The sequence below is a fragment of the Mesoplodon bidens genome (genome assembly GCF_964165515.1).
Source record: "Mesoplodon bidens genome assembly, contig: HAP1_SCAFFOLD_238, whole genome shotgun sequence".
NCBI lineage: Eukaryota > Metazoa > Chordata > Mammalia > Artiodactyla > Ziphiidae > Mesoplodon > Mesoplodon bidens.
In genome coordinates, this window is record NW_027671924.1 from 478,529 (window position 1) to 489,026 (window position 10,498).

Genomic DNA, 10,498 nt, shown 5'->3' on the forward strand with positions numbered 1-10,498 from the left:
AATTTCCACAAATAAGTTCACTAATATACCACAAAGATCTCCCTAAACTTGTATTAAATGTAATGCAAAGTTCTTTCTTTTCATTTTCTGCTTCTACATAGTTAAAATGCTGTTTATCAATGGAAAACGGTTCTTGCCGTTTGGCTTCTGTCGTTAGAGTCCTTTGAACTCTTTGGCTTTTCAGCTCCTAGGCTGTAACATTTCAATCAGCAAATGCCCCAAGGAGAAAAGCTGCACCAAATGTGAAGCTTGCGTCTGTGTTTCCCTTCTCTCCAGAACTTGGCCCACATGTCTTGGTGTCTCTCTAACACTCAGACGCCAGCGAACAGAAGTTCTCCTACTCTATCCAGCTTCTCTAACATTTCTTTAGACGTCGCCTGATCTTCTGTTATTATTCAACTATCATCTCAATTAACCCTAGGAAGAAAATGTACAATTTTTAGAGAAAACGGAACCCTGGTACACCGTTGGTAGGAATGTCAACTGGTGCAGCCACTGTGGACAACAGTATGGAGGGTTCTCAAAAACTAAAAATAGAACTACCATATGACCTCGCAACTCCAGTGCCGGGTATAAATCCAAAAAGAACAAAAACATGTGTTTTCAAAAACATGTATTTGAAAAGATACATGCACCCCAATGTTCGGAGCATCAGTATTTACAATTACCAAGATATGGAAGCAACCTAAGTGTCATCAAGTGATGAATGGATAAAGAAGATGTGGTACATATAACCAATGGCATACTACTCAGCCTTAAAAAAGAAAGAAATGTTGCCATTTGCAGCAACATAGATGGACTTGGAGGACATTGTGGTAAGTGAAATAAGTCAAACAAAAACAAACACTGTAGGATATCACCTATATATGGAATCTAAAAAATACAGCAATCTACCGAATATAACAAAAAAGAAGGGGAGTCACAGATATAGAGAACAAACTAATGGTTGCCAGTGCGGAGGGGGAGGAGGGGGCAATACGGGGTGGGGAAGTGAGAGATGTCAACTACTGGGTGTACGATAGGCTCAAAGATGTATTGTACAACACAGGGAATATAGCCAATATTTTGTAATAACTGTAAATGTAAAGTATCCTTTAAAAAGTATACAAAATTTTTTACAACAGAAATCATACTGAAAATTGGAAACAATTTAAATGTCCATCAACAGGAAAATGCACATATAAATTATTGCATTTCCCTACATGGGAATCCTACATAGTGAGGAAACTACATGAACTAGACAGATCTTTACGTGTCAGCATGGATGAACCTAGCAAAGATAACACTAAAAAAAGCAAGTAAGAAGAGAAAACATAGTAGAATACTATATGAGGTTTAAGAATACTTAAAAATGTAGCCTAAATAGAAAGACATCCATGCAGTGATGGAGACCAAGTTCAGAAGAGTGGTCACCCAGGGTCAGCTGGGGAGTGGCTGTGTTTGGGAAAGTGGTCACAGCAGGCTCTTCAACAGGAATGGTAATGTTGCACTTCACATGCTGGCTGGAGGACGGAGGAGTGTCTGCGATGTTATAATGTGAGCACGCTGCATGTGAAAGCCATTGCTGACCACATCTAGGGGATCTGCTACGCGGGAGCTGGTAGTGGGTGGAGGCATCCAGAAGGTGGTGGTAGAAGAGGAACGTTGTATGCATAACGCCTAAGGCCTGACCAGAGGACGACCACTGTTCTAGAAACTGGACACAGATCCAACTTCTACGGCCAATGTTAAAAGACAAACTGAGGCATGTTTAAAAGAAGACTTTACGTGAGCAAAAATAGATTCAATTCAGGCACCGCCAAAGCGGAAGTGGTGAGGAGCACTCCAGCCACAGGAGCTGCAGAGATTTTTAGTTTCAAAGGGCAGAAGCAAAGCAAGGAAATGACTGACTTGCTATCGCTTTAAAGCCTAGTTGGTGGTTTCTGACTGGTTGTCCTCAGCGCTGTGCGTCACCCTGAGGCGTTGACAGGCTTAGATTTCGGTTGCTTTACGTAGGCGGCCGCATCACTAGAGCCACCGCAGGCTAACGGCCTCCTTGCAGGGTTCATTTACTAACACCAATTGTCTGAGTCCTTACTCTTACTCGGCCACTTCACTTCCTACGCCTCAGTTTCTCTTCTGTAAAGTGGATATTCAGTAGTAAATTCTCTGTGGAGTTGTCAGTACAAAACAAAGTGATTATTAGTAACCACGATCATGTCCTGAATGCATGGAACACGTCACCATTTGCCAACTACCGTGTCAAGTTAGCAGAAACTACGGAAATTAAGAGCTCTCCGCATAAATTCACACACCCGTGCACCAGGTAAGGGACCACAGGCAGACGTTCACTCAGCCTTTCGTGTGTCCCTCACGGAATACACGCTCTCTCCTGGGCGGGGGGAGCACAGACACTTACGGGAGTTTACTTTTCAAATGCGTTGATACAACCAGGTCTCACTTTTGTTTGGATGAGTCAGCAAACGCTTTTTGGAAGCCCCAAAGACTCCACACCTCCAACGTTTCGCGCTGCCTTAGTCTCAGAGCTCAAGCCCCTACTCTTCAGGCCGCGTCACCATGGGAGACAGGGCTGCATGCAGACGTGACGCACGGCGAGCGTGCTGACGTCCTCGAGCCCCGCCCCCACGGTCCCGCCCGCTGACTTAAACGGCAGCCCCGCGGCGTGGAGGGCGTAGATGCGTGCGCCAACACCAGGCCCTGCGGGGTCTCCGGAGCGCGGCATGGGTGGGTTGGCGTAGCTGGGGCCCGTGGCCCTATGTCTTCTGGCTGGGACGCCGGTCCTGCGCACGCTGCGGGGCCGCAGCCGCCGGGCGGTGGGCGCCCGAGGGGCCGGGAGGCGAGCCGGGGCCCCCAGGCGGGTGTGGGCATCATGTCCGCAGCCAGCGTCCCCGAGGCCGCGCTCGGGCCATGATCCCTTGGTGAAGCTGCGCCGGGACGGCGTGGCCGATATCTTTCCGCGCTCTGAGGACCTGTGCACGCTGCAGGACTCGGTGCCTCTGCCCTCCGTGCGCGCTTCCCTACAGGAGGGCCTGCTGGACTTAAGGCTGACCGCCTCCGCGGGGTGCACTGGGCGCCGCTCCTGAGCACCCGCTGCCCCTGATCTGTATCCAGAGCTTCTTCCAGCCACGGCGTGTCGAGACAGGTTTGTACTTCCCGCTTCCAGGGCCCCTCGTGTGGGCGCTGAGAAGCGGGGTTTTAAATGGTGCAAGGTGGAGGGTGGGCACTAGAACCAGTGCCCAGTGACCGGGTGTGCGTGCACTAGACAGGGCGTGTGGCCTAGGACTCCTGCCAGCTCGGTGACCCCGGCCGAGTGCCTTAAGGCTTCAAGGTCTCAGTGTTCTCATCTGTAGCGTGGGCTTAACAGGACCCAGTCTCTCTGGCGGTTACAAGGATGCACTGTGTTAATGCTTCTAGACTCTACAAAGTAGAACACTTAGCACAGTTTGGAGCATCGTTAATTGTTGCACAGATGTTACCTGGTCTGTTGAATGACTTTGCCTGGTACACACCAAAGCGATTAGGAAATGGATATATCCCAGCTTCATTTCCTTTCCATTAAAACAGGGCTCAGGAAAGAAAAAATCTGTTTTTCAGTAGTCGTATCATATAGTGGAAAGAGCACTGGTGTGAAGGCAGCCTAGGGTTTGAATTCCAGGGCTTATGCTGTCTGTGGCCTGGGCAGGTTTCTTTTGCACTACAATCCCCACACTTGTAAAATGACATTAATAACCACTCTTTCTGTGGGTTCTTAGAATGAATTAAGCAGGTTATGTGTGTAAAGTAGCCTGGCACTTGAATGAGTTGTCAGAACCAAGGGCTGCTGGAGAAGATGCTTCTGCCCTAGGTAATCTTCCCTTCTACTGGGCAGCAAGTAAACACAAGCACAGTAGTCAGTGCTCTGGAAGAAGTGAGTTCTGGTGCTATAGAGCACAGAATCTCTTTTTTCTTTAATTTAATTTTTATTTTATATTGGAGGATAGTTGATGTACAATATTGTGTTAGTTTCAGGCGTACAGTAAAGTGATTCCGTTATACATGTATCCATTCCTTTTCAGATTCTTTTCCCGTACAGTTTGTTCCAGGCTATGGAGTAGAGTTCCCTGTGCTGTGCAGTAGGTCCTTGTTGATGATCTATTTGATATAGAGTCGTGTGTCTATGTTAATGCCAAAGTCCTAATGTATCCCCCCCCACCTTTCCCCTTTGCAGAGCACAGAATCTTGGAAGGGAAAGTTCAGGGTAGGCTTCTTGGAGGAGGTGCCATCCTTTCTAAGGATATGTAGAAGCTACTGGGGTGGCAGGAGGGAGCAGTGTGTGTCAAAGTTTGAGAAATATAAGAAAATATGGCAAAACTAAGGTATAGGACTGGAACTCAGGGTTTGGGAAAGAAATGAGAGTTGATACTGGAAACCTAGTGGGGCCCAACAGAACGGGGCCTTGTTTGTCCTGTCAGAAGTTTAGATGTTTATCCTGAAGGCTGTGGGAAACCCTAAAGAACAGTGAGATGGACTTCTGGTTTAGAGACTTACTCGGACCTCCATGTGCAAGGCACTTGATTGGGTGCAGGGTGGATTGTAATCTAAGCTTCCCACTTAAGTTATAAAAGGTTGGACTGGATTTTGCAGATCTGAGAGAGGATGGGTGGGGCCTGGTGACCAGTTAGAAAAGAGAGGGCAGCAAGCGTGGGTGACAGTTTACAGCTGCATCTTTTTGAGAGATACAGAGCACAGTAGGAAGGTATTGGGGGTGGGGCGAGGATTTTAGTTCATCTTCAGTGCTTTAGAGGGGCCTGGTAGACAGGTCTGGGCCCAAGGTTCAGATCTGGGCTTTTGGGGAGGAGAGGTGTTTGAAGGCATGGTAGAGACTTAGGTTATCCATAAGAAGATCCAAAGAATCATAGGTCTGAGAGATTTTTAAGTGGGTATATTTGAGGATGTTTATAAGCTGTGAGAAAGTAGCCAGCAGAGGAAGGGTGTAAAGATCTAGGACAGGAAATGATTGTTCATTTGATTTTGAAAAGCTGAATACTTATCGTGTGCCTGGCCCTTTTCTAGGATCTGGGGTTCACACCATCTGTTATCTCTTCTGCAAGGATAGTTCAACTCCTCCCCTGGTGAAGAGAAGTCAGATTATTCTTTGCGTTCCATTCAGGTATAAGAACTGTTCTGTACCTCTGAAGGGACTTTACTTAACCAGAGTAATAAGTTAGAAATCAAAAGAAATTAGAGCTGGAAGGGACCTTAGAGGCCACTGTACTTAATTTTGCCTGATATTTGACATTGAATGTAAGAAAAATTTATTGTAGAGCCCATTCTCTTCAGAGTTCCTTCACTGAACTTTCTTTATGTCTTGCATCCAGTGGGTCTATCTTGTAAATTTTGGCCTCCTCCTAAATTTGCTTCTTCATCCACATTACATTTTGCCCAGACTATGGCAGAAACTCCTGGGTGGTTTCACGGCCCCTGGTCTCAGTTCCTCTAAGTTCATCTGCCTACTCGGGTTGAGTGATCTTCTAACACGACAAGATATGCCTAAAATAATGCTGCTAATGGCTTGCCCACACAGAGTTAGTGCATACTAGCCGCCCAGCGTGTGCTCTGCACAGAGGCCTGTAGTCTGAACTGTGCTTTGCCAAGCCTCCTGGGGCTCTTTGGCCTTGAGGAAGGGGAGCTTTTTGTGATCACTCCCTTTATCTAATTGGTCCTTCAGCAGCGGGGCGCCTTTTTCTAATCAGCGGAGGCACCCTTACTCAGCCAGTGGTAGCCCCAGGCCTCATCACCTGTGCGATACAAGCCATGCTCTCTCCCAGGCTTGCTTGGGCCAACATCTCTATTTTTATTTCTGTCTCTTCTCACACTTGGACCCCTGGTCTTTAGTCATCCCCACCTGCAGTATTTACAGTGCCCAGCAGGTGTCAGGCTTGAGTGTCTTTGCACAGGTGCTCCCTGTGCAGTTAATGCACCTCCTACTCTAACTCTGCATAGCCTCATCTTTCTAGACTGTACTTCAGGGTTATCATGAAGCCGTCACTTAGATATAACTTTTGGCCTCCATAGGCACTTCTGTGCTTAAAGGTTATGGTTCTTTATCTCATGTGATTGAAATTTTGAGTTTATAGATCTTCCTCCTTAATGAGGCTTTAAGGACAGGAGTCATTTCTAATCCTTAGCACAGAGCAGATGCTTTTTAACGGTGATAAAATGTATGGTTTAAATGACTCATTTTACAATAATTTTGCTTTAGCTTCCGATAGAAATAAAGTTTCCAGATGTTGTGTTCCTGCAATAAGAAATAAAGATGTGACCTTCCAGTTGTGTAAAGCCCATCAATGCTGTGTAAGTGCATCGGGTGCGCTAAGGAACGTGGAGCCAAGTGGGCTAGTTGTGAGAGAGAGAGACTTAACTATGTTAACAAAGGTAAGCCTTCATTGTGTCCTGCCAACATTTGATAGTTGCTTTTGGGCAAACTAAAGCAATAAAATTTTAAACTGTTCCTCCCCATTAAAGGGGTTGAATATTTGGCCACTTTGGTGCACCTGTGTCTTGTGAATTGTCCAATTGGAGATGGAGGTTTAGAAAGTGAGTTTCAGTCTTGTTTCAGTCTCTTCCCATCAGACTGGTCTCGTGATTTCCTACACACCATGTTACTTCCTGTCTACCTTTCCTTGGTGGTGTTCATGCCTGGATTATCTCCTGTACCTGCTCAAACCTTGGTCCATTCTCATTTGTACCATGGAAGTTTGTCATGCCGGATACTGTCAGAACTAATTTTACTTAAGTTTGTGTTAAGGTGCAAAGCACACGTTTTGTATATTATCTGTTTTTTGTGTTTGTTTATATTTTTATGGTTTCTCTTCAAGAAATATTATGAGTAGGGAAATAACAAGATGTAAAGAGCAAAAAAGTCATCATTCTCTTTTAAGTTGTTAGAACATCTACCTGCAATCATAATGCACTGTGGTATGTGTTAAAATAGGAAATATATGTCATGTCCCGTAGGAGCACGAAAGTCAGTGGTGTTAGTGAGGGTGTGTCATGGAAGTAATCACTAAGCAGGTGACTGCTGGTTGGGGTCCTGAAACATTAGTGTGTGTTCCCTGTGTCCAGTAGTGGTCTGGAGAGGTCAGGAAGCCTGCCTTTCAATTTGAGGGAACAGAGGGTTTGAGGTCCTCTCTGTTCTATTGCTCTAGTATAGTATACTTCATAGCAGCTAATAAAATACTGTGTTTATAGTTGATATTTAAATCGCTGATTGATCATCAAGATTGGGATGTATCATTGGAAATGAAAATAGGAAGAGTCTTATGCTTTTTAGGTTTTTCCTTTTTTTCCGATGTCTCAGAAGGCTCTTTGACGGGGGACTTTTTATTCTCCCATACAATTCCATGAATACTTATACCCTGGCACTTATTTTAATGTCATTTTCAATTTATAAATGTCTCTGAAACACATACTGTATGTAAACTATTTGAGGGTAATGACCATGGCCATTGATGACACATCTTAAATGTGCATCGTGTTAATGTTTGAGTGTCAGGTGGTCTACCATCAGTGCTTCCTTCTTTCACCCAGTTTTCTTCCTCATTTCCTTCTCCAAATTTGTCTCATTTTTCTACTCTCCCTTTTGCTTCTCTATTCTTGCTTTCTCTTTCCCATTGCATGTGTCATTCTTCTTCTTCTTCTTTTTCTTCTCCTTCTGACTTCATTATTATGGCCAACCAAAACCTTTTCCAGGATTGTCTCTATCTTCCTTTCCTCTTCATTGCCATCCACAAACTCTTAGAGAATATTCTTGCTTGACTCCCTTACTTCCTAGCATACCCATGTACTTCCTGGTCACTTTAGAACATTGAAAAGGGTTGGAATTTTTAAAAATAGGTAATTATAATCAGTCTTCTTTCACCTCTGGCATAAGACTCTTCTTCCTCAATCTGACCATTCTTAAATCTAGAAGTACTCCAGCTCATTGGTCTCCCTTACCCCCATGTTTAGGCCAAAGAACTTGTGAAACCTTAGCCCTGTTTAATACTTGAATTTATCAAAACATAAGAGGGCTAATTCTGCCTAAGGGCACCAAAGAAGAATAAAGATGCCACAAATAAATGTTTAGTCCAGATTTATAATGGACTCGTAAGTGCCTAGTTGAGTGCTAGCCGTTAACTCACTTGAACACCAGGGAGGTCATGACACAAACTAACATGTTAATTGTAAAGACACTTCACTTCACCATTCCTCAATGTAGCTGATAAACTGCATCCAGTTAGCTTAAATAACATGAATGATGAATTTCCCTGTGTATATAAATCGGGAGTTTCTAAAGTTTTCTTTTTCCCTTTGTACAACTACTGACTGCCACCTCGCTTGGTCAGTGCAATAGGAAATGATGACTAAGAAACACATTGTCTCAATATCAGTGGACATAATGTCCTAGTAGTCTATAAAAATCTCAAAATTCTTAATCTAAAAGGTAGGTCTGCCAATCTTATATCCTTTTCCTTTGTTAATATAAGTATCCAATCTATGAAGGTCTCAGTTTCCTTACTTAGAATATGAGGTGGATAGATTTGCTAATATCTAGGGACCTTTCCAATTTTAATATTCCCTAGTTATAAGGGCTGAGCCAAATACAATGGCTCCCTTAATCATTAACCTCGCTCATGATGAAAGTTATCAGCAAGTTCTACTTGTAAGAGATCAAACATTCATATCCATGTATATTGTAGCACATTGACTTTTACAGAACTCCAAGTAACACAACATAGTTACATTCATAGACTTAAGGTCACTGTGGTATACTTTACAATTTTTCTTTTCCCTAGGAAGGAAATGTAGATCCCTAGGAAGGGATTTCTTTCTCTGCCTTTCAGTAATGTAAGCCTTTTATTATCTCTTGGATCCTAAAAATGGGTAGGGTTTTGGCAGGTGGAGCTTAGGACAGACATTCCAGGTGACAGGGACAACAGGAGAAAGGGCAGAAGGAAGAATGGATTTTCAGAAAGACTTGATATCTTACATGATGAGAGCAGCGTTTCACAATCTCTGTCCTGCAGAACACTGGTTTTAGATGATGTTAATGCAGTTACAGGACAGAAGCATTTGGGAAGAACTGTACTCTACATCCCGACATGAAATTCAAGTTTCACTTTGTTTCATTACATACTCTGAAAAGTTTTGGAGGAAGGAATTGATTTATTTTTGTTTAATTCAGTCTTACTCACAGTTACTTGACAAACCTATATTCAGCTGATGGGACTGTATTTTGTGAAAGGCCAATCGGAGAAATGGTGAGATGGAGCTTAGGCTATTTCTCTGTTGGGACAGGCATGTGATTATTTTTCTTATAATTCTTTACTGTTTGTCCTAACAACTGTTACTTTGCAGGCGTCAGTTTTTTTTTACATCTTTATTAGAGTATAATTGCTTTACAGTTTTGTGTTAGTTTCTGCTGTGTAACACAGTGAATCAGCTATATGCATACATATATCCCCAGGATTCAGTTTTAAGCCCTCTGTTTTTATCTGAGTTATTGGGACTCTTAGAAAGCTCAGCAGTCCTGGAGTCTTCATCTCTGATGTAGTTTCCAGAAGCTCCTGGCACTTACCACTATTTCCTCTTGATTCTTTTCCTCCGACTTCAGACTTCTTACAATTATGAGCTGATGGTTTTCTCAGCCTCTAGTGTCAAAACCAGCTACCTCACTCATCTTCATTGTCTCAGTTACAAGGTGCAATATTTCCCATGTTTATATGTGTCAAAATAGAAGTCAGGGATTGATACATAGCATATGCGTAATAAAAATTGTATTTCTTTTTTTTCTTTGTTCAAAGGTATCCAAACACTGGCCAACTTCTTAAATTGAAAGTAGAGTGATCTAACTTATTCAGCTCATCCAACCATCAAAGTTGAATATTTGTCTTTTTTCTTACACATATTTCTTATATTCCAATTGTGACATTCTAGAGCACAGTGAGTACATTTATAACTTATTACTGCATTACTACCTTGGCTATTCCTTGACCAAAATTTACTTCATACAACTGACAGCCTAATTAACCTACTAGAGTTTTTTTTTTAATGTACGCATATATTAAAAAAACTCTAGTAGGTTAACTGCATTGCTAATAACTGAATTTTTACATCTCTATGCACCCATGTATCCAACACCAGGTCAAGATATTATAAAATATTTCTAACACCCTACACGGTTCTCTGTTACTTCTTTCTGTTCCATACTCTCCCAGGGCAACACCTAAGCTGACCTCTATCACCATATATGACATACGTGGAAACACACAGTGTGTATTCTTTGGTATCTGGCCTCTGGTTACATATCATTGTATCAGTAGTTTATTCTTTTATTGTGTTTTCCTGATTTTTTTAAACCTAGACATTCATACAGTGTCAAAGTACCACTGAGTTCTTCATATTATTTTGCTGACCTCCATCTTCAGGGGCTTTCTACAGTCTTCCATGTGTCTTTGCACCTACTTTCTCTTCCGTC